Source organism: Erinaceus europaeus, chromosome 14 (assembly GCF_950295315.1).
Source record: "Erinaceus europaeus chromosome 14, mEriEur2.1, whole genome shotgun sequence".
Classification (NCBI taxonomy): Eukaryota; Metazoa; Chordata; class Mammalia; order Eulipotyphla; family Erinaceidae; genus Erinaceus; species Erinaceus europaeus.
The window spans coordinates 72,552,582-72,580,543 of NC_080175.1; the positions used below are offsets into that span (position 1 = coordinate 72,552,582).

Consider the following 27,962-nt stretch of genomic DNA (forward strand, 5'->3'; position numbering starts at 1 on the left):
GTGTGAATGGCCTATTTTAAAAATAAAGCCTGATAGTCAGATAATTGAGAGATGTGGGAGTGGAGGGATCAACAAGGAGATTGGAAAGGTGCAGTCTTCAAAGGAGGACAGATAACACACAGGGTTGGGTCCCAGATGTCCCATGAAGAAAGTATTCCAGAGGGGCCCGAAGGTGGGGTACCTGGTTGAGTACACATGCTACAATGCGTGTGGAGCCATGGTTGAGTCCCTGGTCTCCACCTGCAGGGGGAAAGCTTCACAAATGGTGAAGCAGTGTTGCAGGTGTCTCTCTGTCTCTCTCCTCTGCCACCCCTTTCGTTTTCTATTTCTGGCTGTCTCTATCCAATAAACAAATAAAGATATCTAAAAACAAGACAGAAAACAAAGAAGAAAGTATTCCAGAAAGGAATATCAGATAATACTGATAAATTCACTGAGATGAAACTCCAGCTGAATTTGACAATATGGAGAACATTCTAACCTTGAGAAGAGCAGTTTGGGCACAGTGTGGAGAGCAGATGCCTGGCTGGTGATAAGTAGGAGGGAATAAGAGACGGAGAATTGGAGATTGTGATTCAAAACAACTCTTCTGAGTATCATTTAGCAATAAAAGGGGCAGAATAAGGCTTGCTGGAGGGGGCAGTGGGGTTAATAGAAGGTCCAGCAAACATGTGAACTATCACATGTGTTTCTGCCTTTTTGACGTGTCTTCCCTGCCCCCTTCCCATTTGCCTAGTGAATCTCTACTTTTTCTTTTTTTGAATTGCTGCCAAGGTTCAGTGCCTGTTCAAGGACTCCATCACTCCTGGTGACTCTTTCTCTCTCTCCATATTTCTGATACAGAGAGAAATAGAGGAGAATGAGAGGGAGCAACACCTATAGCATTCTAATACCGATTGTGAAGCTTCCCTCTGCTGGCGGGGATTGGGGTCTTGAACCTAGGTCCTTGCCTTGCCCTTGGTAACATGTGTGCTCTATCGGGTGTGTTACCACCCTACTCCTGTAAACTTTTTCTCCAGGAGTGGATTCTGCTGTGCATACACTAAGCTTCCCACTGCTTGTACTCATTCACTGTGGGATTTACTGTATGCCCACTAGGAAACAGACACTGCCCAAGGAACAATGAACAAGTCTCATGAGTTCTCTTCTTCCTGGAGGTTATATTCCAATGGAGAAACAGAATAAGGGATCTGAGCTCTTAGATCACAGTCAGTGCTTTGGAGCCCCTAATCTGGGCAATGCAAAAGAAGCGGAGATGTGGTTGTCTTGGGAGGCTCTTTGGGGGCGGGGAAGAGGACTACTAAGGAGTGAATATTTTTGTCTCCCAAAATTCTGTTGAAATCCGGTGGGGACTTTAGGAGGGAATGAGATCATGAATGCAGAGACCTTATGCATTGGTTTATGTCTGCCTGTATAAGAGCTATGAAAGAGATGAACTCTCCTATGTGAAGTCACAGCAGGAAAATATCTGTAAACTAGCAAGGAGGCTCTCACCAGACATCAGATCTGCTGGCACCTTGATCTTTTCAGTTTTAGTGCTGTGAGCAATTCATTTCTGCTGTGGAAGCCTTCCAGTTTACCGTATTTTTACTATAGCAGCCCAAACAAACTAAGGCAGCAGGGGAAGAGCTGGTGCTAGAAAAGGCCAGAGGAGGCTCTCAGGGAGCAAGAGTCAGCTCTGAAAGCTTCAGGAAGGGAGAAGTGGGGTGTTGGAGTGGTGGGAGCTGAGTGGGAGGTGTTCAGAATGCTTAATGGGAGCAGGTTGTGTAAAGCCCAAGAGGCTGGGCAGGTGCAGCTTTGCTTAGTGCTTCTGGGAGGAGTGGATGGAGCCATATTTTGAACATCTAGACCAGCCCAGGTAGTCTATCCGGTGAGTAAGACAAGAACAAATCAAAGGTTGCTTCTTTGGTGATAGCAGCATCTATAAGAGGCAGAGGTGGGACATGAGGTGAAGATAGAGAGGAGAGTACAGGCTGAGGAACTAGAGCATGGTGTCCAAGAAGCCTGTGGAGAATGCAGGCCACAGCCATGCAAGTAAGATGGCGCCCAAGATGCTGAGAGATCAGGGTCCTGGCAGGGCTTCCTTTGCAGCCTCACCTCTGCTCAGACTCAGCTTCTATCCTGCCATGTGAGAAGTTGCCTGAGGTTGGGACTCCTTATCTGTTCACCTTTATAGCTTTTGGATCAACAGGGAGCCTTAAGAATGGGTCACACTTTGGGAAGAGCTCCTGAGAAGACTTTGGGGGTGGGGGTGGGGGGAGGAAGTCCCCAAGGTGCTCTGGGCTGAGGGGCCCCTGCAGCTCCATTCTCCCAAGGACCTGGTTTCAAACTTGTGTGTCTGGCTTCTTTGGGTGCCCTGGGCTGCAGTGCTGTCTTTCTAGAGCAAGGAAGGGTGTTGTTGATATCACAGGGTGTGAACCTGACTCACTGACACAAAACTAAGCCAGCTTTTGTCTTTGGATCTGGGTGGAAGTGACTCATGGGCTGGGGAGGGAGAGGAGAGGGAGAGGGAGAGGGAGAGGGAGAAATGGAGAAAGGAGAGCTTTTGGAAGCAAATCAGGGAGGGAATTTTTAAGGTTTTATTTTCAGATCAAATACGGACTTGCTGTTCCATACATGTTGAAGACCAGTCTGTCTCTCCCAGTCAAAATCCAGGGAGGGATGATTAAATGCGACAATCCACTCATTTTCTCCTAGATTTTTATTAAATGCAATTTAGAAGGAATCAAGTTTCTCCTCTTTTCTCCTTCTCTACACTCAAAATACATCCTAATTACCACGAGGACAGAATAAATGGGCCTCTCAAAGCCTGCAGCAAGATCGAACACTTCCTTCCCCTTTAAATTAACCAGCTGTAGGCTCAGCTTCTAAGAGCTGCTGGCTCATTTCCTCCCCCACTGAAACCTTGCTCCAGATTCCAAGAGCGTTTGTGGAGCACCAGCCCACGTACTGCAGGGGGTGGGGAGGAAGAAGAAGTAGGGGGCGGGGGAAGGAGGGCCAAAGACGGGTCTGATTTGTAGGGCTTCCCAGTTAAAAGGTTCTGGAGGGGTCTTCTGTGCTTGAGCTCAACTAAGAGACTGGCAAGTTAGACTAGGGAATGTCAAGTCACATCGCTGTAATAATGAGGGCATTTGGGGCTGCAGATGATAATAACGCAAACCAAACCAACAAGGAGGAGCATCTGCAGTAAGAAAGGGCCCCAGTTAGGCACTGGGCCTCTGAAGGGCAGGAGGGGCAGACCCAGGCCTACAGCAGCCACTCTGCTCACTTCCCCTGCCTGCCTGTCTCAGTCCTTGTCTCAGTCTCCCTGCAGTGGGGATGTTGGTAGCAGGTTCCCAAACTGTCACAGCTTGCTGTTTAAACCCTTGGGGGTGGGGGTGGGGGTGGGGAACTGACCTTCCTTCTTTCCTTCCTTCCCTCCCTTCCTCCCTCCCTCCCTCCCTTCCTTCCTCCCTCCCTTCCTTCCTTCCTTCCTTCCTTCCTTCCTTCCTTCCTTCCTTCCTTCCTTCCTTCCTTCCTTCCTTCCTTCCTTCCTTCCTTCCTTTCCACTTCCAGTTTCAAAATTCTCCAAGGGAGCTTCTGATTGGGCTGAAATCTGTCAGCTCTTGTCCGCTGGGCCAATCCCACGTGGCCGGCAGGGCGGTGAGTCCCGCTAAGGTCAGCCGCCAGCGTACACGCCACCCCCCCACCTCCCACGCGTCCGGGTCGGAAAGTCTCTGCAACCCTGGGGATGGGGGAGTGGGGTTCCCCGGGGCTCTGCCTCCAGCGAGTTTGGCGGGTGGGAGAGGAAGGTGAGGGAGAGGGGGAGGGGACGATGAGTGCAGTTTGGGCAGATCAAGTTTTCAGAAACTACTATAGAGGCTTTGGCCTGGCTAGTGGGTCTCCAGCAATGCAGGCGAAGAGCTGGGATCGAAGTGTGTGTGTGTATGTGTTCTAGAACCTGACAGTCTTTTCATGCTTATAATTTATCAAGGAAACGCGCCCCCTCCCTCACCAGCATTTCACAGAGGAGGGCTCCAGAGGTGACACCCCGCCTAGGTCACATTCACAGCGACAGCAAGCTGCCGGGCCGCTGCTGCCTTTCCTGGGAGGATTGCAACAGGTCGAGGAGGGAGGATGGGGCGCCAGGCCCGAGGGCAAGACCAGCGAGACCCTGCGGGTACAAGGTGGAGGTGGGGTAGGCGCTGCGCTGCTCTGCCCAGAGCAAGGCCCAGGCCTGGGGGAGAAAGCCACGCCCAAGCTGGACGAGCTTCTCAACCCCCCACACCCCGCAGATCCCCAGCCTCCAAATGCAATTCCATTTAAGGGCAACCCAGCCGGGTTCACACCTAGCATGGAAGATGCCAGAGTATCCTGGAGTCAGTTTGCAGGGTGAGAACCGGAGTCCACAGCCTGTTCTCCAACCTGCCCTGCCAACTCCATCAAGGAAGCCACCCACCTAGGTCCCCTAGGATGTCACCATTGCGGTGGTGCAATGAACCGAGGAGGGGGGGAGGGGGGAGGCTGTTCTGCGGAGCAAATCGCAGCAAGGAATATGCAAATGGATCACCCCTCCCCCATCTGCACACAGACCTCGCTGCGGGGGAGGGGCGGGACTCGAGTGCGGGGTGGGAGGAGGGAGCAGGGAGAGCCTCCCCCCTTTTGCCCTCTGCTCCTAGCTTTGTAACCCGGCTCTGCCACGTGGTTAAAAGCAGGGTGCGGGCAAGGGGGGTGGGGTGGGAGGGGGGACTGGTAGTAGCTTCGGCTGATTTCTAACCCCGGGAGGAGTGTTTGGCTAAAAATATTAACAGGAGGAGAGGAGCCCTGGGCTCTGCCTAGTCCACTGAGACCCCCAACCCCAGGGAGCTGGAGCACCCAGCCGCCCTGAGCCGAGGAGCTCCCCTCCCCCGCTCTCTCTTCCTTCCTCCCTCCCGCCGGCCTGCGAGCTCATTTTCGCTTGGCCGGTCTCCGCGCTGCCGGATGGATGGCGCCCCACCCCCGCTCCTCTGCTCAGTCATTCAGACTTGGAAAGTCAATAACACGCTGACATCATCAGGGGTTTGTGTATTATTACACGGCTACTTTCCAGAATACCTGGCAACCTCTAAGAGAGGAGCACTCGGAATGCCTGAGGCAGGACCCAGGGCCTGGAGCCGGCGCCGGGCCTTGGCCTGGGTCGGAGCACCTTCAGGGCAGCGATTAGCAGCCCATGATGAGCTTTTGCTTCCCTAAATGCAGACGCACTTTCCATGTCGACCACAAGCTTCATGTGGGCTTGGGATTCACTTATAAATCATTCTTAAGCGACCTCTATTTCTACCAAAGACATCCACTCAGTCGTTATGAAACATTTTCAGTGATCTTCACAGAAGGAAGCGGGGCTGGGGTGGGGGGTGGGGAGAGCATCTTTTTGACAGGAAGGCAAAGGTCAACTCCTTGGAGATTCTTAGGATTTCTGTGTGTACAATTCTCCATTATGTAATCGCCAGCACGGGTGATTAGGCCTTCTTTTTCCCTTCGGGGCTGGACTTGCTGTTTTTGCTGTTTTTCTTAAGCATCAAGCAGAGCTCAGTCAAAAAAAAAAGGGGGGGGGGGGAAGCCTGGATTTATGATGCAAAACTGCTCTCCAAGCAAATTGCCTTTGAAGAGTGTATCATTTTAGAGGAGGGAAATAGATGAATTTGTTGTTAATTAAGACGCCCTATCTTACTATGCTGGCATTTTCTTTTCCTAGAATGAGGTTTTTTTTTTTTTTTTGTAAGCCATTCTATGTGCTTTAGATATTCCTTGTCCTTTCCCCTTGCTGTAATTGTACTGACAATAGAATACATAACAATGTTACAGATTACTATAGTAACGCGCACACACACACACACACACACACACACACACACACACACACACACACACACTAAAAACAGTGTAAATTGCAATGATTCACACAGCACTATACCTCTTCTATCTGGCCAAATAGGATATTTCTTTACCACATAGGGCCAATTTTATTTTATTTTATTTATTTATTTATTTATTTATTTTACCAGAGTACTGCTCAGCTTTGGCATTATGGTGGTGCTGAGGATTAAACCTAGAATCTCAGAGCCTCTGGCATGGGAGTCTCTTTGCTGCATAATCATTATGCTACCTCCCGTGCCCTCATTTAAATTCTTATTTTCTTAGATTGAGAAACATGGCAGCCAATCCCCAATTGTCTTCATGGATAATGGCAAGGGAACAGAAGTTCTTCATAGGCCTGATCTCACCCAGTGCTCTGTACCTCTGAGCTCTTCAGACTTGGGGGGCAGGTGGTGACTTACCTGAGAGCACACACTATGTGTGAAGATCCTCTTGGAGCGACCCCCCCAACACACACACACACACACACACACACACACACACACACACACACACGAGCTCTAGCACCAGGAATCTTCACCTGCAGTGGAAATGTGTTATTGTCTCTCCCTTCACCACTGCTCTGTCTCTAAGAAAAGAAAAAAAAAAAGTCATCAAAGTTCCCTAGGAGGAAGCAAAACTACCATGCTGCTTAACAATGTTAACAGTTTCCTTCTGGGTACTTGGTCATTTCACAGGAGAACTTGTAGTTGACTCTGACCACTTCCTTCCAGATGGTCTGAAGAAAAATTCCGCCTGTCAGCCATCAGCCTTGCACATCTGAAATCCCCTCCCAGTCCTCCCCTCTCCCACTCCCAATCCCAATCTGGCCCTGGAAATTCCCTCCTTTTGGAAGTGCCCACTGGTCTAGATGAAGGTTTCCTTGTTGGGTCTCTGAGGCTTACAGTGGCTGGTGAAGGAGGAGGGGAGGGACATGGTGTCTTGGGGCGGGGGGGGGGGGGGGGGTTCAGTGCCAGTTTGTGCACCTTTCTCTTGGGTCTGGGTTCAGCTCATCAGAGAGGAATGTGGAGATCTGAATTTATTTCCTGGGATTATCCAGATGAAAAGGCTCTGACACGTGGATAGCATGTGCTTGCTTGTCTTTCTGCCCTCTGGGTTTTGTCTTTTTGCCCCTCCTAGCCATACTATCAGCTACCCAGTTCTGAATCTCTGAGTTTCGAAACTTAACCAGCCTCCTTGCAGGAGCTTCCAGGACAAAGGACCCAGCGAGGCTTGTGCAGAAGCTCTGGGACTGGGTCTGGCAGATGACAGCTCAGACTTCGGTGGCTGAAGCTCAGCAAAGACCAGGAAGAGGTGTGTTGAGTGGGAAGGGAGCGGCTAACTGGGGCCTTTTGGTCCTCAGTTTCCCCTGGTGGCGGTTCTAGACTGATTCCCACATGGAAGAATCACAAAGCTAGCCAGCCATGTTTCTGGAAGATGAGCATGTATTTGGAGAAAGTAAGGACAGTAGAGGGTATAAGCTATGTAGGCATATAGGGATGTGTGTGTGTGTGTGTGTGTGTGTGTGAGAGAGAGAGAGAGAGAGAGAGAGAGAGAGAGAGAGAGAGAGAGAACACCATGCCCTAGAGCTTTCTGGTCTTCCAAGTTTTATGGTCCCTTCAGAGGAAGGGTGGGGACCCTCAGGGAATGTGCTTCAGCCTTTGTTTTTTAGGTGCTCACATCTGCCTCCATCTGCATTTTATGGCTTTTTGAAATCAGTTATGGAGAGAGTGCGAGAGTGTCGGTGCAAGAAATACAGACACTGGCTCTTCTGGCCCTGCCTCCAGCCCCTTCTCGAGGCTTCCTACAGGGTGCAGAGGGATGCTGCTTTCCCTAAGCTGCTCTCCAACAGGAGGACATGCCATGGAAAGGAGCCACTTCTGGGAGATGGAGAAGCAGGCATCTTGGCCCTGAAGAAGACAAGTGTGTTGAAACTCAGGCAGAGAAAACAGCCAGAGTGCATGTCCTCTGTCCCCAGTGAGGACTTTGGCTCAGGCTGGTGGTGGGAGGGGAAACTCCCTGAAACCTGAGGCATCAGGTCACTCCACCCACAGCTGCTCCTGGAGGGCGACTTGGTGGCCTGACAGGCCAGGGAGTCATACTACGGAAGTCACCTATTTCCCACCATTCCTCTGTGGAAAGAGGTCACTTTCTGGTGCTCTACCGCCAAATATTTATCAGCTGGTGGAAATGAGTGTTGAAGGAGCAGTGAGCTTCTCAGGCTGGTAGAGTTCTCAAGCATTAGACAGATTAGAAGGAGAGAAGCACTCATTTAATTATGTGCAGAGAAAGTCTTTATATGGATATAGATTCTAAGGTCACTGTGAGTAGAGTGAGGGTCCTAAGTCTTGTAATGGGTGAGACACCTGGGATTTCAAGGACAGAGGAGAGAGGTGAACAGATGGCGACTCAGATGACAAAGCTAGATACTCCGTAAGTTGATGTTTGCCTTTCCCTGTCTCTAGGTTATTTCTGGTACACACATATAGCAAAAAAACAAAACAAAACAAAAGAAAACCAAAAAAAAACCTACCTCACTCTGGGTAGTAACCAGCTTTTTAATTCTTCTGGGTAGTTAAGGAAATGGTAAACACTTCTCATTAGTCTGCAGGGCTATCATTGCTCACAGCACAAAATAATACACCTGAAAAGTGATCCGTGTTAGAAAGGCCTTTTTTAAAAAAATTTTTCATTTATAAAAAGGAAACACAGACAAAACCATAGGATAAGAAGGGTACCAATGAATTCTCAGGTTTTAACAAGCAGAAGCTGCAAACTGAAAGTCTAAGGACTGAATTCAGTATATACTGATATATATATGTAAAATATTTATAATATATACTGAATATATAATATATATATGTATAATTTTTTAAATTGGCCCAAGCAAGTAAAAATCAATAGTTATTTGTCACATTGTAACTAAACTTTTCCTAAGAAGTGAAAAACATCTGGCAATATAAACAATGACAACAACTGGGTAGAGAATGGAATCTAGAGCTGCCCCTACTTTATTTTTCTCTGTTGTTTTCTTTCCTAGATTCATTTTTATTGATTTCATATGAGCTGGGGGGAGAGGGGTAAGAAGAACACACTACACATTTAGCTTAGAAGATCAAACCCAGAATCTCGGGCATGCAGGACCTGTCCTCTACCTGCTGAGCTGTGTCCCTGGCTTTGAGCTATCCATTTAGCTTAGCACATCTTTCTCTTTGCCACAGTTCCAACCTGCTGAAAAAAACATGTGACTCTGTGTACCTCCTCAAGGTGTCCTCTTGAAATGGGCTTTCTGAGCACGTATGTCTCCACCTTCTCACAGGGAAGGATCATCTCCCTTCTTCTCCCTCCTCCAAGGTAAGGTATGCTTTGAGACTGAAGGCTATGGGGTTAGTGTAAGGTTCCTTTTTTTTTTTTTTCCTTTTATTTATTTAGATTTTATTTATTAATGAGAAAGATAGGAAGAAAGAGAAAGAACCAGACATCACTTTGGTACATGTGCTGCTGGGTATTGAATTCAGGACCTCATGCTTGAGAGTCTAATGCTTTATCCACTGTGCCACCTCCACGGTGTGTGGTTTCTATATAGCTTGGCTGTCTCCAGCATTCTTTCTGCATTAGTAGATAGTGCCCTTTAAATCTATTCGGTTTAAAGTCTTCAGATGCAGACCAGTGTTATCTTTCTATGTAACACACACACACACACACACACACACACACACACAAATATTTGCAATAAACACGTAGTGATGTCAGAATCGATGTGTCACTAAATCCTAGATTTTCATCATGAGAATTTTTTTCTTGGTCAACAAATGTAAAAAGTAAATCTGCCTTTTACTGGTCCTGTTCAAAAGGAGTGGCTCCCTTTTGACAACACTAGGAGGCTGGTGTTCTATAATAGCTGTTGTCTTTATACTCTTTTTCATGTCCTCTCTAAAAGAATGCTGCATTATGATGTATCTGCAGCTCTTCTGTAAAATGACAGCTATGGTTTTGCATCATAAGTTGAAGTTGTTGTAAGAAGATAATATCCAGTGTACTGAAACAAAAATTGACATTTTAGAAGCAAGTGGTTACATCACTTTTTGAAATGTATTCCATGAGGTCCAAATACCATAGCAACCAGCTCCCCATCGTTATTCACTCAAAAATACATGAACAGACTCTTCCTTAACATTGGTGGGGGTGGGAGTGTTGGTGACATTTTTCTCTCCTTGGATTTATCTTGCCATCCTTATAGGGCCAGCAAAATACAACAGAAATTTCTGTACAATTGCAGTTCACATAGTTGTCATTCACTCTATCCCCTGAGGAGGTGAACATGCCTTTTTCTCCCCAAGTAGCTTATGCATCCACAGGTAACCGTTGCTGACAATTGCTAGAATGAGGCAGGCCCATCACCAGTTCTAGTTCTGCTTTTTTATTCACACCCTTGCCTGTACATATCAGCAATGGAAATCACTTTTCAATAGCCGTATTATCTCCACATTCTTCACTTTTCCACTCCTTTTTAAAAAATCTTTTTTTTTTTTGAAAAACATTTTATTGTTCTTTTATACTTTTATTTATTTTGGATAGAGACAGATGTTGAGAGGGAAGAGGGAGAGGGACAGACGCGCGCACACACACACACACACACACACACACACATACACCTACCTCGTGAAGCTTCCCCTTTGCAGGTGGGGACTGGGGGCTTGAACCTGGGTTGTTGTACATTGTAATGTGAGCACTCTATCAGTTCCAGCATGGCTAAGCCTTTTCTTCATCTGCTTCAGACTTCTTTGCCAAAGTTCACACAACTTTTGGGAAATATTAGTATTTAGATCCAATAATGCCTAACTTCTGGGGAGTAGAGAACAAAAAATCACCTAGTGTAGACTGAATATGTGTCCTTCCCACCCCCGACCCCATTCATAAATGACAGTCTAGTCCAGAATGTGATGCATGTAAGTCATTTTCTAGACTTCAACAGGAAAGATCACTGCAGGGGTCAGAGGCCCCACACCTCCCACTTAGGGGAGAGACATAGATCTGAGACTGGAAGCTAAGCTGCCAAAGGGAGCCTTTGGGTCAGAGGATGGAACCTTCATGAATAGGATTAGAATCAAAGGGACCCAGAGAGTTCCCTTCTCCCTTCTGCCATGTGAAGGCACAGAGAAATGCCCACCGTGCACCATATTATACCTTCCCCAGGTATCATACCTGCTGTGAAGTCTTGGTTTCAACTTCTGACCTCCAGAACTGAGAAGTAAATATCTGCTGTTTATGAGCCATTCATCTGACTAGATACACCACACAACTAGCAAAGTTATTATTATTATTTACATGCTTAAAACCATTCTCCTTCTCTTTGCTCTGCAGATGGTTGGACTCTAAGGCACTGGAGTGCAGTGAGACTGGGAAAGAATAAGGGATCTATTTTTTTTCTTTATTGGGGGGATTAATAGTTTACAGTCAACAGTAAAATACAGTAGTTTGTACATGTGTAACTTTTCTCAGTTTTCCATATAACAATTCAACCCCCTCTAGGTCCTCTGCCATCATGTTCTAGGACCTGAACCCCGCCCCCCCCCCAGTCCTTTACTTTGGTGCAATACACCAAAACCCAGTCCAAGTTCTGCTTTGTGTTTACTTATTTTTCAACTTATTTATTTTTATTTGTTATTGATGACTTAATCATGATTGACAAGATTGTGGGATAAGGGTATAATTCATACTTTTTTAAAAAAATAAGGCAGAAAGTGGAAGTGAAAGAGACCACCATCAGACTCTCAGATCGATAATACTCATATATGTGGGGAAAAAAAATGTAACCAGGGAGGTTGTGTAGTGGTAAGAGCACAGGACTTGTAGGCATGAAGTCCCAAGTTAAAAAAAAAATCATTCTCACTATTATTAATATATTTATTATTATTATTTTTCACCAGAGCACTATTCAGCTCTGGCTTATGGTAGTGTGTGTGTGTGTGTGTGTGTGTGTGTGTGTTGGGAGGGGCGGGGGAAGAGTTTGAACCTGGAACTTTGGAACCTCAGGCATGAAAGCCTTTTTGCATAACCACTGTGCTCTTTCTCTCAGCCACACATCCCAAGTTTAATTCCTTGCACTGCATCTGGCTGAATGATACTTTGATCTTTTTCTCTAACAGATTGCAAACTGTGCAAAACTGTGATTCTCTTTTATTTTTTTATTAATTTTTCTATAATCAGAGAACTGCTCAGCTCTAGCTTGTGGCGGTGCGGGGGATTGAACCTGAGACTTTGGAGCCTCAGGCATGAGAGTCTTTTTGCATAACCATTATGCTATCTACCCCCACCCCACCCTAAAACTGTGATTCTCTTAAAGTCTACTTTTTTCTGTGTATGCCTGGAGAGTTTTTATGTACCCTTGGAGGTCGTACTCCAGTTTGAAGAAGGCAGCGTCTCCAGAGGCTGCCTGGGGGAAACAGGGATATGGGCTAAGGAAAGGATTTCCATGGATTAGAGAGTGTGGTGGTGTTTCCAGTATCGAGACAGTATAGATGAGGTCCGTATAAAGGCAGGTTAGCAGGTTTAGGCTCAGTAGAAAAATGTGAGAATGTTTGGGTTTCAGGGGTGACAGAAACAGTTTTTTTTTTTTTTTTTAAAGAATTTATTTTCTTTTGTTGCCCTTGTTGTAGTTATTGTTGTCGTCGTTGTTGGACAAGACAGAGAGAAATGGAGAGAGGAGGGGAAGACAGAGAGGAGGAGAGAAAGAGAGACACCTATAGATCTGCTTCACCACCTGTGAAGCGACTCCCCTGCAGGTGGCCCTGCAGGTGGGGAGCCGAGGGTCCTTCCGCCGGTCCTTTGCACCACGTGTGTTTAACCCGCTGTGCTACTGCCTGACTCCGGACAGAAGCAGTTTTTATCTGAGAAGAAGAGGAGGAAGGAGAAGTGGAATTGGAAGTAGAAGGATTTAGGGAATAGTCCTGCAAAGAAGCCTGTAATTGATTTAGAGCAGAAAAGCAGAGCTTATAAGTCTGAAGTTGTTTTGCTGTGACTATACCAATATGTTTCAGTAAATAATCTCCAATTTGTGTCCATATCTCAACTGATAGAGCTGCATTTTTGGGAAGAGGTCCAGAGATCACCTCTATTATATTTAACAATTTTCTTAATTCTGGGCTAGAACACTGAATTTTACATATATTTAAAGTGTCTTTCAACTGTCTGAGGTGAAAACTGTCTTCTTTAGAATGTAATATACCCATTGTGGCAGTTTAGAAAGGGTGAGAGTGAAAGAAAGCTTAAAGTTAATAGTTCCTCACTTACCAAGAATTAGCATATGTTTGTTGGGTCCCTAATCAGCTTAAAGTCAAGTGGAAAAGGGCAGGTAAAGGGCATAGGGAGAAAAAGAAAAAATTTAACGTGTGTGGTAAATAAAAGTCAAGGAAAAACTGCCTTGAGCAGGAAAACTAACAAACAACAACAGAAAGGAGCGGGTAACCATAGAAACACGTTGGAGCAGATTACAGTCAGAGCCACATGGGGGTGGAGTTAAAACTTTGAAACACTTTTTGGGACCCGGACCATACATAATAACTCAACACCAGGGAGATAAAGTTAAACCGCATAGAGCACAAAGTTTGTAGGGCGAAATTAAAGTCAAACAACTAAAATAGGGGTGGGAGAAATAAAATTGCAACACGTTGAGGCACCACTTGTTGTAATTTAACTTAAAAAGTGGTTTTGGGGTGCTGCTGCGGTGTGTAAAAGGATTCACAGCTGGGAGCTGGGAACTGGTTTAAACAATACAAAGTTTATTAGGGTGAAACAGGTAAAAGGCAAAATAAGCATTTGTCATCAAGGGTTAAGAGTACGCTAGGTCCATAAAGCCTGAGTATAGTTATCAAAAGTCTAGTCCCATAAGATAAACAGTTATCAATTCTGGTAAAGGTTGCTCATGGCTGTAGAGGGGTCTAAAAGTTTACTAGCTATCAGAGTCACACGTGTTCAGTTTCCAGGATAAGTAGCCATGGCGGATACCTGGCACACCTCCAACGAGATGCATCTGATCAGGAGAAGCAGCAGCAGCCAAAAGACAGCGACCTGCTCAAAGTCCCTTGCTTTTATACATTCCCTTCTCTGAAGCACCTCCTCAGGGTGAGGTCATTTGTATGCTAATAGTCCCAAACTCCTGCTGGGGTCACAACAAGCTACATGAAGCCAGCACCATGGGCTTTGCACACAGTGAAATTCACAATGTCTTTTGCTTGATTCATCCCTTCCCACTGGGATATTAGTGAGAATGTCTTCTCTACCTCCCTTCCCCACCCAGTCTGATTTAAACACCAACCTGTTTCTTTCTAGGTGTGCCCCGCTGTTACCTCACCTCCCAAATCTTTCTGTCACCTCCCTGTTATCCAAACCACTCTCTTGTTCACTGCTGTTTTAAAATAAAGTTTTCAGAGACTGTATCTGTAATGTCTAGATCTCTCTGTTTCTCTCTCTCTCTCTCTCTCACTCTTTTTCCATCTGCTTCCTTTTTCCTCTCATTCTTAGTTGTGGGGCTTTGTGAGAATTTCACACATGAGTTGAAGTCGCCTCTGGAAGGTCAGTCAGTCTTCACTGTTACTGGCCATTTAATCTAATCTCACTAATGAGAATTTTTAGGGCCTCAAGAAGTCAGCTCACTCTTGGGGGTACCCTAGGGGTTTGTGTCCATTATAGGGACCTCCTGAGAAATATCAGTGGAGGACACTCAAAAACACTTGAAATAATTTTAAACCGAATTTAATCTCCAACAAGTCTATAGGTACAGTTCTGAGGGGTACTCATTGGAATTTTCTAGTCATGTTTCATTTTGTACTGGAAGCTTAACTTGCCTCAGCATTTAGGGAAAGGGAAGAAGAGAAATGGTAGGAAAACATTAAAAATAAATTTGGGTTGAAGTTTTTTGGTCACCCTGTATATGCTAGCCATCCCCCCCCCACCCGGCACTTTTCACCAAACCTTACCAGCATTCATATGAGACAGGAGATAAATTACCTCCATTTTTCAGGTAAAGTAAGTTCCAGAAAGCATGGGAGATGCACACTTGTGTCCTCTTTTTGTCTATTTGCTCAACTGACTATGGCTATACTTATTACTCAACAGCAATTATCCAGTACATAAGAACAGAAATTGGACATACATCTGCTTCACAAATGAATGTGCATGGGATCACATACATGTGCTTTCTAGGATATTATCAAGGTACGCCAAGTCATGGTCTATGTAAAAAGCGTTCGAATTTACTTTGGCAAGGAACTGAAGATTAATAGTATGTTTTAAATTATTTCATTAAATATTTTCTAAGTCATTTAGGCTTGAGCTATGTTTCCCAAAGAAGTGAAAGATTTTATTTTCCTAAAACTCTTGGCATTTAAAGTTGCGTGAAAAATAGGGTGAAAATAATGAATTTAGACTGGGGCTGGCACACACGTTACCATGGGCAAGGATCGGGGTTCAAGCCCCAAGTAGCAGCCTATAGATGGGGAAGCTTCACATGCAGTGGAACAGTGCTGCAAGTGTCTCTCTCTCCCTCTCTATCACCTCCTTCCTTCTCAATTTTCTCTGTCTCTATCAAAAAACAAAGAGGGGAAATATGGCTGCTGGGAGCAGTGGATTTGTGCAGGCATTGAGCTTAGCAGAAACCCTGGTGGCAATAAGAAATGAAATAGATAAATACAAATAAAGCAAAACAAAAGAATTAATTTAGACTAATTGGATCAGAATAATGGCGAATAAGAAAACTCTTAATACACGCTTTAATTATGCTGGCCTGGGTCCTTCAGAGATGCAAAGCTAGGTCAATTGTGACATTACTCAACAAGATGTTCAACCTAAGAGAAAGCAAGTTTAAGCAAACAGATGAGTTAGGCTGGCGGAGCTTTGGGAAGACCAAACTGTGATGCCCATTGGAGCCACCATTCTGAAACTGAGAAGCAGAGCTAGACTATGAAATCATTTACCTATTGATAATGATTTTGCCTGCTGGAGAGCATGAGGCCATTGGGAAGATATAGAAGATGCAGAAGAGAGCCAGATGATGAGCCCAAAGATCACATGAAAATAACACAAGGGGCTGGGCAGTAGCACAATGAGTTAAGGACACATGGCATAAAACGCAAGGACTGGCACAAGGATCCCGGTTCAAGCCCCTGGCTCCTCACCTGCAGGGGGCCGCTTCATGGGCGGTGAAGCAGGTCTGCAGATGTCCATATTTTTCTCCCCCTCTGTTGGGCATTATACCCTGCTCCATCGTTGATACTATGGTCTATTTACATAATCATTATTTTGCCTGAGACCCGCCCTGCCTGTTGGATATTGGTTTATCCCATTGGTTAGAACCTTCGCAACAGCTGCTATGGAAGCTTTCTACATTTGCGCTCTTTTCGAGCTCTTTTCTTTTCTCCACCCCTTCTCCTAGCCATTTCCTTTTCCCACTTGCCACTTCTGGCTAAAGAGATGTATAAAAAGCGTTGTCTCTGATCAATAAAGGCATTGCATTGCGTTCTCGCTCTGCCACGAGTTCCTGGTCTCTTCTCTCTCCGGCGACACTAGCCTGGCACCCCTCCTCTCTCGATTTCTCTCTATCCTATTCAACAACAACAGCAATAACAACAACATACAACAACGACAACAACAGTAACAACAACAAAATGAAAAAAATGGCTGCCAGGAGCAGTGGATTTGTAGTGCAGGCACTGAGCCCCAGCAATAACTCTGGAGGGGCAAAAAAAAAAAAAAAAAAAGAATCTAGTATCCCATTCATTAAAAAAGAAAGGAAGAAAGAAAGAAAGAAAAAAGAAAAAGAATAACACACAATAGAGTAAGCCATCAAAAGAGATGAAGATGAACTAGACAGTGAGAGGCAAAAAACAGCATTTTGGTTTGTCTTTTTTTTCAAGAAGTTGAAGGTAGTGTGTGTGTGAGTGTGTATGTGGGAGTTCAACAGATTTATTTATAACCATTCATTAATTGAATCACTCATTTGTTTTTGCCACCTGGGTTATCACTGGGACTCAGTGTCTGCATAACTACTGTTCCTGTTTTTAAAATTTTTTTTTTGATAGAGGGTGAGAGACAGAAGAAGAAGAGACACATGCAGCACCGCTTTGTCACTTATGAAAATTTCCCCTTATAGGTAGTGATTGGGGGCTTGACCCTAATCTTTGATCATGGACATGTGTGTGCTCTGCCTGATCCCCAACAGTTTTAAAAGCAGCTGAGACATCATGGAAACAAAGACCACTCGATTTGATCTGGAGAGCGATGCCTACTCATGGTGAGAGCAGTTTCTGTAGAGAAATGGGTATTTGTTTCCCTGAGGTGAGGAGAATCTGGGGAAGACATGCATGTGGGAACAGCACCATTATAGAGTCTTGAATTGTGAAGGACAATAATTATAGAAGGAACATGTCTTCTTTAAATTTTTAAAATTTTATTTTAAAAATCAGCATGTTTCCAATGCTGATGATGGCACGGAGCCAGAAGAGATAAAGAGCTATAAGATGTGAAGAGATCAGGAAGAAATGACTCAGTGAGTTGGGAGAAAATGTCCGAAAGGACGACTAGTGGGCAGGAAAGTTTCTGATGCCTTGAAAGTCTTCCCTCTTTTTTTTTTTTTTTGTTCATTGGCGAAATAACAGAAGATGGAAACTCACAAGTCCATCTACAGACACTGGTTGCTTGCTTCTCCACTCACGAGTTTTAGAACTTTCTCGTGGGTAGACATCACATATCATTTGCTCTTGATTTCCACTTCTCAAATCACTTGCCGTCCTCAGTGGGCATTTTGATTTGTAAGTGAATTTTAGCCCTTCATTATGCCATCGTGAAATTACTGTTCCCCCCCCCCACACACACACAGACACACACGGACAGTGTTATGTTCCCTTTGTAAGAGGAGAAATAGCTCCAGCAGGACAAAACACCTCCAGCTAGTTCTCAGGCTTGCCTGTAACTCTATCCAGATGCTTTGCAGTCAAATCACTGGATCAGGAAACAGCCCCAGTGTCTCATCAGCTGGCCCCAATCCCCCATTAGCTGTGCTGGTTTGGACACACACACACACACACACACACACACACACGCACTATAGACACACACAATTCCATATAGACTGCAAAAATTAAAAAAAAAAAAAAGTACTGACTCACCAGAGCAGTAAGAGATACTCAGATTTCACAAAATTCTTTAACGGGCTGGTGGTGATTGTCAGGTGCCTTTGTGGTGGTTGAATTATGCTGCTAGGTGTCTCTCTCCACAAGGTATTGCTGGTTATCCACTTTCCACAGTAGGATAAGGGTGGTGGGGCTGGGAGGTGGCACACCTGGTTGAACACATACATTATAATGCACAAGGACCGGAGTTCAAGCCCCCAGTACCCACCTACCGGGGCAAGGTTTGCAAGTGGTGAAGCAGTGATACAGGTATCTCTTTCCCTACTTGCCTTCCCCTCTCATATTCTCTCAATCCTGTCAAATACATAAATTAATTTAAAAAGATAATTATTAGCCCTATGCACAAGAATGTTAGTACACAGCCATGACTAGAAAGTTCATGACTGTATTTATTTAAAGGCAGTAGAATGCTTTGTTTATTTGTTTAGCTCTAGTAGAGCACAACTCGGCTCTGGCTGACAGTGGTGCTGGGGCCTGAACCTGGGACTTCAGAGCCACAGGTATGAAACTCTGTTGCATAATTCCTGGTGTTGTTTCCCCAACCCAAAGTTCTTGAATGACTTACATTAATCCAAATGGACTTCACTGGTCAAGTTTTCAGTGGGAGCCTGAGGAGAAGAGTGAAGCTAAGCAATGAAAAGAATAAGAAATGTACAAGTATCCCAGCCTGTGCGGGTCAGCTCTTCAACTAGTAACTTGGCCCGATTCTTCTTTCAAATGCATTTTGCATCCTTCGCATGGTCTTCCTGTTATCACCTGGTCCAATCTTTCCCATCTATCTTATCGGTTCTTCTTTTTCTAGCGTTTGCCCTTCTTCCGTAGCCAGTCAACAGCGTCAGGTTGAGCCTGATGTAAAGTTTCGAGACCTCCTTTGAATCTGGAGAGGTGGCAGTCGTTGACTATGTGGGTCATAGTCTGTCTGTAGCCACAGGGGCAGTTCGGGTCGTCTCTGGCTCCCCAGCGATGGAACATAGCGGCGCACCGGCCGTGGCCTGTTCGATAGCGATTGAGGAGGGCCCAATCATAACGTGCTAGGTCAAAGCCGGGTTGACGCTTGCAGGGGTCTGTGATGAGGTGTTTGTTCTTTACCTCAGCTGACTGCCAACTCGGTATATTGCTCTAACTGCTCCTTCTGCTTCTAGTCGCTTCCAGCTCAACCCCACTAAGTGCAGAGTTGTTAACATTTTGTTTCCACCAGGGCTTCACTGCTCCACCTATTTTTTTCCCCCAGATAGAAAGGGACAGAGAGAATGGAGTAAGAGACACCACAGGACACAGTTTCTTTGAGTACTGTAGGGAGTGGGGGCTGGAATCTGGCTCCCATATATGGCACAATATGTGCCTTCCTAGGCAAGCCATCTTGCCAGACCTGGAGTGTTTTGTAAATCACCACTCCCTTCTAGTCATTTCCCTAAAAAGTCAAAGTGTTTGGCATTGTTTCATGAACAAAGTTGGGATGTTAATTTAATTAATTAAAAAATAAAAAGTTATTAAGATACTTTGTTTTGTTTAATGAGAGAGAAATAGAGAAAAAGATACAGAGAGAAAGACCAGAATACTGCTCACTTCTGGCTGATGGTGGAATGGGGGATTGAACTTGGGACCTCAAAACCTCAGGCATAAAACTCTTTTGCAGAACCTTTATGCAGTTTCCTGAGCTCAGGATTAAATTTTAAATGAACATTATTTATTAGCATAGTTAAGATTGTGTTCCTTACTTAAGAATAGAGTAAGGGGCCAGTAGAGTAAGGAGATGGACCTGAGTGAGTGTACATGTTACCGGTACAAGGACCCAAGTTCAAATTTTTATCCACACCTGCTAGGGAAGCTTCACAAGGGGTTAGCAGGGCTGCAAATGTCTCTTTCTCTCCCTCTCCATCTCTCCCCTCTTGATTTTTCTGTCTCTATTCAATAAATATTGAAAAAAATCATACATATATATATACAGAGAGAGAGTAGTGAGACTAGTTTCCTAGTAGGAAGTGTAAAGTAAGTAATTCGTAAACTTTGAAAGAAAAAGAATTGAATCTCTTGGGGCAAAATGAATGGAATTGGACATTATTATGCTTCATGAAGTAAGGAGGTGAAAGTCAACTACCAGACTGTCTCAGCTGTTTATGGAATATAAGCCACTGAAGTACACGAGTTTGCTAAATGATTAGTAGCCTATCTCTAACCCTTTGTGAAGACTATAGAGGTTATAAGGGATTTGGAGTATGGGGGGTGTGGTCACAGAATGCTAGTGCTGAGTATGGTATATCCCGGTTCGAGCCCCCGGCTCCCCACCTATAGAGGAGTCACTTCACAGGCGGTGAAGCAGGTCTACAGATGTTTTTCTCTCCCCTTCTCTGTCTTCCCCTCCTCTCTCCATTTCTCTCTGTCCTATCCAACAACAACGACATCAATAACAATAATAACCACAACAATGTCAAGCAAGAAAAGGGAAAATAAATAAATAAAATTAAAAAAATACATATAAATATGTGTGTGTGTGGAGAGAGAGAGCATTTTATTTATAGAACTAATATTGGGTTGTTAGAAAATCCATTTTTTCTTTTTCCTTTCCTTTCCTTTTCTTTCTTTCTTCCTTCCTTCCTCTCTTTCTTTTTTTTTTTTTTTTACCAGAGCACTGCTCTGCTCTGGCTTGTGGTGGTGGTGGTGGTGGGGTGGGGGGGGATTGAACCTGGGACTTTGGAGCCTTAAACATGAGTCTGTTTGCATAACCATTATGCTATCCACCCCCACAGTGATGCATTTTTTCTATGTTTTTAAATGTGTTATGGCTTTTCTAACAACTCAATATATCCCTGTAATCTTATAATCTTGTAAATTATTATTATTATTATTTTGCCTCCAGGGTTATCGCTGGGGCTAGGGGCCTGCACTACGAATCCACTGCTCCTGGAGGCCATTTTACCCGTTTTGTTGCCCTTGTTGTTATTAGATAGGACAGAGAGAAATTGAGAAAGGAGGGGAAGACAGAGGGGGGGGGGAGAGAAAGACACCTCCAGACCTGCTTCACCACTTGTGCATTGACTTCCTTGTAGGTGGGGAGTCAGGAGCTTGAACCGGGATCCTTATGCCAGTTGTTGCACTTTGTGTCATGTGCCTTTAACCTGCTGCACTACTGCCCACCTCTCTTGTAATCCATTATTAAATAATTAAGAGAAAAAAAAAAAGAAGAAAGATCTTAGTTGAAATCAGTGTTCCTGAGGACCTGAAGCATATACAATTTGTAGAACTCTCTTTAAAACAAAAAAAGTTTGTATGTGTGTGTGTGGGGAGGTCGGGGTAGACAGTGGGATGCATTGGATCGACCTTCTCGTGGTGCATCCCGTGAGTACCCATTCATTGGGGAAACTGATGATCCTTCCTAGCCGACTGAATCCACATGGATCCCAGTCACTTTCAAAGCCAGCAACAAGCAGCTCCTGACAGCTTTCAACCTGACCTGTTCACTGGCTACGGAAGAAGGGCAAACGCTAGAAGAAGAAGAAGAAGGAGAAGGGGTAGACAGCATAGCATAGCACAGCAGTAGTGAACCCAACTTAGATGTCTGAGTCTTCAAAGTTCTAACTTTGGTTTGAACAGTGCTCTAGTCTCTCTTTAATAATAAATAAATCCTTATTAAAAAAAAAAATTTAAGGGCTAGCACACACAGAATTGCAAAGCTTGATAAAGACCTTGGAAAGGGTTAGAGCCAGTGAGGGGCCAGAAGTTTAAATTCCATTAGCTTCATAATAAATCTGCTTCTGTGTCTCAAACAAATGAAGTCTAGTAAAAGAATTTATTTTTGTTGGGTTTTCCCATTTGGATTAAAGTCATACATTCACGTGGTACCAACTCAAAATTATAGAACTGCTTGGGATGAAGAGCAGCTCTGTCTCCCATTCCCAAATCCTCTCTGTCCTCCTATCCATTCCCAGAGACAAGCTGTTTTCGCTGTATCTTTCCTTAAGTATTTATTCCAAAATTCTAATAATAATAATGGCTTAAACCACCCTTCCCCTCCCAGATTGGTTAGTCAAATTCTAACAGTTGCTGTTGATCCTTAACTATAACAGATGAAAACTGACTACACTTTCTCATGTTAACCACGAATATTTATTTATTTGCCACCAGGGTTACTGCTGGGGTTTGGTGTCAGCACTAGGAATCCACTACTCCTGGTCACCATTTTTTAATTTTAATTTTAATTTTATTTATTTATTTTTCCCTCCAGGGTTATTGCTGGGCTCGGTGCCTGCACCATGAATCCACCGCTCCTGGAGGCCATTTCCCCCCCCCCTTTTTAAAAATTTTTTATTTAAGAAAGGACTAATGAACAAAAACATAAGGTAGGAGGGGTACAACTCCACACAATTCCCACCACCCAATCTCCATTACCCATCCCCTCCCATGATAGCTTTCCCATTCTCTAGCCCTCTGGGAGTATGGACCCAGGGTCGTTGAGGGTTGCAGAAGGTAGAAGGTCTGGCTTCTGTAATTGCTTCCCCGCTGAACATGGGCATTGACTGGTTGGTCCATACTCCCAGTCTGCCTCTCTCTTTCCCTAGTAAGGTGTGTCTCTGGGGAAGCTGAGCTCCAGGACAATCCAGGGAAGGCTTCAATCCAGGGAAGCCTGGCCAGCATCCTGGTGGCATCTGGAACCTGGTGATTGAAAAGAGAGTTAACATACGAAGCCAAACAATTTGTTGAGCAATCATGGACCCAAAGCTTGGAATAGTGGAGAGGAAGTGTTAGGGAGGTACTCACTGCAAACTCTAGTGTACTTCTGCTTTCAGGTATATATTTTGCAGTAGTTTATGGATGTGTGTGCACATAAGCTCTCTCTCACAGAAACTGGTGTATATCTAGGTTATGGGTTTCTCCCCCTTTTGTTGCCCTTCTTGTTGTAGCCTCGTTGTGGTTATTATTATTATTGCCATTGTTGATGCTGTTCATTGTTGGATAGAACAGAGAGAAATGGAGAGAGGAGGGGAAGACAGAGAGGGAGAGAGGAGGGGAAGACAGAGAGGGGGAGAGAACGATAGACACCTGCAGACCTGCTTCACCGCCTGTGAAGCGACTCCCCTGCAGGTGGGGAGCCGGGGGCTCGAACCGGGGTCCTAACGCCGGTCCTTGCGCTCAGCGCCACATGCGCTTAACCCACTGCGCCACCGCCAGACCCCCCCCCAATCACCATTTTTATCTCCCCATTTTCCCTCTTTCTTCCTTCCTTTTTTAAAAAAAATTATTTGACAGGACAGAGAGAAATTAAGAGGGGAGAAGGAGATAGAGAGGGAGAGAGAAAGAGACATCTGCAGACCTGCCTCATTGTTCATGAAGCTTCCCCCAGCAGGTGGGGAGAAGGGACTCAAACCTGTGTCCTTGCTCATAATGATATGTGCCTGGTTCTTTGCCAGGAATTGTTAAGGTTATTGTTCTTTCTTGTCTTTGGTAACATAGACCAGCATCAAACCTTTCTTTCAGGCTTGTGTAATTTATCATCTCTCCATGATGACATTTCTCTGCCATGTAGCCTGAGCAGTGGGGAGCATTTCTTCTCTCTGGACTCCTTTTGTTAGAGCCTTCACATAATAGGGTTCCAGCACCTCTCCCTTCTTCTCTGTGCATTTCAGCTTTTTTCATCCTCCAAAGCCCAGATCAATGCTTGCCTCATCGATTAACCTCAGCTGCTTCAATAGACTTTGGTATCTCTCTTTGAATGCTTCTCACTTGCCTTCCCCAACATGCAATTTAGTGCTTAATTATAAAGCTTATTGTGCCTTTGAACCTGCCCCTCCTCCCCCTCCCTGCAGCCTATCCCCTTATCTCTTGCAAGGTTGGTTCTCAATGGATGTTTGTTGAGCTGAATCTTTCTGTGCAATTGTTTCAGTCTTGTGCATTTTATCTGCCTCACTTAGATGAAAACAACAACAACAACAACAAAAACTTCATCTGATTTTTGTATTTTTCCATAGTGTTAAACACAGAGTAAGAGCTAGCAGGATACAGCTGAATAATTGTGATCATTTTGCTTCATCTACGGTATCTTGCAGCATTTCTCTTGCATTTACTGGAAGGTTGTAGAGGGTAAGAGAAAAGGTTCCATTCTGTGCTGACATGGACCATAACAAGTATATGTATATTTCCCTGACTTTCTTTATGTGCTTAACTCTCTCTTCATTTGCTGTCTTAGTTTCTAAGCATGTTGTTAAATGTGGCTTAAGCAATATTTCTTAGGACAGTTTTTCTATGTGAAAAAGATTATTCAGAGTTTTTTTGTTGTGGCTTTAAAAATTAGTATCTATGGTGGAGGAAGATGACAAGTTGGTGGGAGTATGATGTACTGATAACTATTCTGGGAAGATAAGCAACTCTCCACACAGGAGGGGAGATGGTTTAGTGGTTATGCAAAAAGAGTTTCAAGTCTGATGTTCTGAGGCCCCAGGTTCAATTCCAGGAACCACCATAAGCCAAAGTTGGGCAGTCCTCTGCTTAAAAACACAAAGACAAATATAGAAATTGTATTAGACAAGCCTTGTAAATCATCAGGTCCTGCAGTGAAGTGACTGAAAAGTAATTAATTGACATAAATCCACAAATATAAGTATTTTTTCCCCTAAGCTTTAAGTTTAGCTTAATTTAAAACATATATAAACCCGGAAACATTAACCCTTTTTTTTTTTAAAAGATTTTATTTATTTATTAATGAGAAAGATAGGGGAGAGAGAGAAAGAATCAGACATCACTCTGGTACATGTGCTGCCAGGGACTGAACTCAGGCCCTCACGCTTGAGAGTCCAGTGCCCCAGCCACTGAGCTACCTCCTGGACCACAACGTTAAGTCTTTTAAGGGAAACTTTGACTATGGTTGGGTCTCATTTGTAAACTTACATAAACAACTTGGGATATGTTTTATTTGTAATTTATTTGTAATTTAGTTATGTTTGATCTTCCTTTCGTAGGAATGATTATTGCAACTAAAATACGATCTGGCGAAATGATTTTTTATAATTTGATCTCATAACTTTTTCTATGTAAAACATTTGCTCCTTAACTGAATCCCCAATTCCTACTTGTTTCAGACTAAGATAGAGGCTCAGGTAGCAATCTTGTTTAATGGGATTTTTCTTTTCTTTAGCACTTAAGGTATTAAATACCTGCTTCTAACTCTAAAAGCCTTTGAACTGGAGAGAATCATGTATTCTCTAAATACATTTCTTATCTATGAAACCACAACTAATGCACATTTTGAAATAGGATCCAGTTGAATCAGGTACACGCCTCCTGATTTTGATGTGATTTTATAGATTTGTGAATTAAAGGTGAGGAATGAGCATTTACAGTGATTTTCAATCTGCCAGATCTTTCTTTGCTTCATAGGGATCAGAGAGCTAATGATGGAGCTGCATGTGACTCCAGTTAAGTCATATATGTTTGTAAGAAGTCTGCCTAGGACCCAGCTACGCTTCTGAAACTCCTAGAGCAGAGAGGGGAACATAATTTACAGAATCATTTAATCTGGCCCTGCTAAGACATTTTTTTCCCCCTTCTATTTTTCCCCTTCTAAGACAGATGTTGGATGGGAAGGGGAAGATAAAGAGGGAGAAAGAGAGATGCTTGTAGACTGGCTTCACTGCTTGTGAAGCTTCTTCTCTTCAGGTGGGGAGTGAGGGCTTGAACTTGGGTTTTTACTCGTGGTAACGTGCACTCAGCTAGGTACACCACGGCAGACCCTTTAATTGGAGCTTTTTTTTCAAAGCAACATTAAGTGCTATTTTTTAAAATGCTTCATTTCATTTATTTGTTAAGTGCTATTTTTTTTAGTTGATAATTTTCTATAACACTCAAATGATATTCTAAATATCCCAATGGAAATTGGCAGGAAGAAAGGCTTTCCATCCTTGATAGAGGTTTGTCCAAGGAGATTATATTCTACAGGGTAGTTTTCATAGAAAACTCTGCATGTCTACCTTGCTTAATGCACTCAGTGACCAGAACAACACATTATAGGGTTATTATTATTTTTTAAAATTTTATTAGTGATTTAATATTGATATACAAAATTAAATGTCAATAGGGGTATAAATCCACTCCATTCCCAGCACCAGGGTTCTGAGCCTTCATTCGCCCTACTGTAAGCCACTGAAGTTTCCCTAGGGTTATAGACATGAGCCAGCCATCATCTCTACAACTATCTGTCTACATTTATTCACAATTGTTCCCTTTTTCTTCCTGACCCAATCCTCTCTTCTCCTCCAAGCCAATAATGACAACATTACTGCCTCCATATATCCCTCTTCTTTTCCTCCTCTCTTTCCCATTGTTGATGGAGCTGGAATTCAGAGCCCTCTTATCTTCTTCCTTTTTCTCTCCCGCTGGGAGTATGGATCAAGGTTGTTTTTAGGGAGCAGAAGATAGGAGTTCTGGCTTTTGCAACTGCTTGTTCCCTGGATGTGGGTGTTGTCAGGTAGATCCATACCCCAGCCTGTTTCTATCTTTCCCTAGTGGACCAGAGTTCTGGAGAGGTGAGGTTCTCAGACATACTGGTAAGGTCATCTGCCCAGAGAAGTCAGTATGGTGTTGGGCTAGCTTCGCAGGCGGAAGAGAGAGAGGACCAGGGACTCATGGCTGAGCAGTTCAGTCTTTATTCATGTGGAACACAGTGCAATCTAAGCTATCTCTAATCACAATCTTGTCCTTATATAGCCTGAGGCGTAAGTGTCAGGTCCAAAGAGGATGTATGTAGGATAGGGGGTGGGAGAAGGAAAAATCGTTAAAACAATGAGGATTAAACCAATGCCCTGGAGGCAGGGCGGTGCTTAGTTAACAGTGGTTATGTAAATAGAATACAGTGTTCAGCAGGGGGGATTAAACCAATGAAACAGAAGGGGTCTTAGAAGCAGAATTTAGAAGCAGACCAACAGTATGGACTCATGGTAGCACCTGCAACTTGGTGTCTGGAAGGTAGCACAACATAAATTGAGACAAAATGATTAATCAATAGGAACCAAAAAGTAGGAATAGAGCAGATGAGATTAGGGATCTTAGGGTGGAAGAAAGCTAGAAAGTCCATTTTAGGCATGCTCCTGGGGGCATTCAATTATGGTAGTTTTGCTTGAGTTTGGTAGCTTAGCCTGAAGTTGGATAAAAATATTGTCTGAGAGTGCCACCCCAACATGCTTCACTTCAGACTATGTCCAGAGACTTCAGGTGTGGAATGACAACCCTTCAGCTTCATCACTCCAGTGAGACCTTTCCTTTCATGGTATTCTCTAATTCCATTCCAGGTGATCCACTCCCCAATTAAGCCCCCAAACCTAGATATAGACCAGGTCTCCTAAGATAGAGCATATGTTCACATGTGTCCATAAACCAGGGAAAATATATATACCTGAAAGCAGAAGTACACAAGAGTCTGCTGGGAGTACCCCCCAACACTTCATCTGCATTATTCCAACATTTAGTTCAACAATTTGTTGGCTGTGTATGTTAACTCTCTTTTCAGCCACCAGGTTCCAGATGCCAGCATGATGCCGACCAGACTTCGCTGGACTGAAGACTACACCAATGTGTCCTGGAGCTCAGCTTTCCCAGAGACCCACCCTACTAGGGAAAGAGAGAGGCAGACTGGGAGTATGGATTGACCAGTCAATGCCCATGTTCCTTGGGGAAGCAATTACAGAAGCCAGACCTCCCACTTTCTACAACCCACAATGACCCTGGATCCATACTCCCAGAGAGACAGAGAATGGGAAAGCTATCAGGGGAGGGGATGGGATATGGAGATTGGGTTGTGGGAATTGTGTGGAGCTGTACCCCTCTTATCCTATGGTTTTGTTAATGTCTCCTTTCTTAAATAAATAAATAAATAAATAAAAAGAATTTTGTCTGAGAAAGTGTGGTCAGAGTAGA

General features: G+C 44.2%; 1 long non-coding RNA gene across 1 annotated transcript; it reads left to right on the forward strand.

Moving 5' to 3' along the window:
* The first annotated feature begins 4,057 nt into the window (after positions 1-4,057).
* LOC132532810 (uncharacterized) lies at positions 4,058-27,962 on the forward strand. Its single transcript, XR_009544740.1, has 5 exons — positions 4,058-4,177; positions 14,992-15,067; positions 18,469-18,562; positions 27,241-27,295; positions 27,556-27,962. It is a non-coding gene; the product is annotated as an uncharacterized LOC132532810 (long non-coding RNA).